This window comes from Mustela nigripes, chromosome 1, assembly GCF_022355385.1.
Source record: "Mustela nigripes isolate SB6536 chromosome 1, MUSNIG.SB6536, whole genome shotgun sequence".
Classification (NCBI taxonomy): domain Eukaryota; kingdom Metazoa; phylum Chordata; class Mammalia; order Carnivora; family Mustelidae; genus Mustela; species Mustela nigripes.
Genome location: NC_081557.1, coordinates 152,077,203 through 152,078,361, shown reverse-complemented (window position 1 = coordinate 152,078,361; position 1,159 = coordinate 152,077,203).

Below are 1,159 nucleotides of genomic sequence, written 5' to 3'. Positions count from 1 at the left end.
TACTTTTTTTTTTTTTTTTAATTTTTTATTTTTTATAAACATATATTTTTATCCCCAGGGGTACAGGTCTGTGAATCACCAGGTTTACACACTTCACAGCACTCACCAAAGCACATACCCTCCCCAATGTCCATAATCCCACCCCCTTCTCCCAAACCCCCTCCCCCCAGCAACCCTCAGTTTGTTTTGTGAGATTAAGAGTCACTTATGGTTTGTCTCCCTCCCAATCCCATCTTGTTTCATTTATTCTTCTTCTACCCACTTAAGCCTCCATGTTGCATCACCACTTCCTCATATCAGGGAGATCATATGATAGTTGTCTTTCTCTGCTTGACTTATTTCGCTAAGCATGATACGCTCTAGTTCCATCCATGTTGTTGCAAATGGCAAGATTTCATTTCTTTTGATGGCTGCATAGTATTCCATTGAAAAAGCATTATTTTTTAAACAAAAATAAAATCTAATAAAATTATCTATAGCTTTAGATAAGATGTGGAAGGGTTGCTGGGGGGAGGAGGGTCAGGAGAGTGTGGTGGGGTTATGGACATTGGGAGGGGTATGTGCTATGGTGAGTGCTGTGAAGTGTGTAAACCTGGCGATTCACAGACCTGTACCCCTGGGGCTAATAATACATTATATGTTTATAAAGAATAAAAAAGTAAATTCCAATTAGTAAACAACAACAAAAAAGATAAGATGTGGAAAAAGAATTTGATGCAAATTCAGTATTTCTATGAGGATATTTAATTTACATGCAGGATCTTATTGTTGGCAATTGCTAAGTCATGAGGGATACTTCACTTTTAACCCTGAATAACACTAACCAATGGTGGTGGACAGCAGTTAAGAACTTTGGCTCTTAGGTAAATGATCCATGTCAGTTGCAAGGAGCTCAGGACACTGGGTTAGGGCATGACATGTAAGTGATAGAGGACCACTGAATTCTAGTTGGAGGATAATCAGAGATGATACGGAGAGATTTGAGCCAGACTTTGGTACATTGGGATAGACGAGACAGATGAGATTAGCATTCCAGACAAAGATGACAAAGATACAAAGGTGATGAGACGGAGAGATTTGAGCCAGACATTGGTACATTGGGATAGACGAGACAGATGAGATTAGCATTCCAGACAAAGATGACAAAGATACAAAGGTG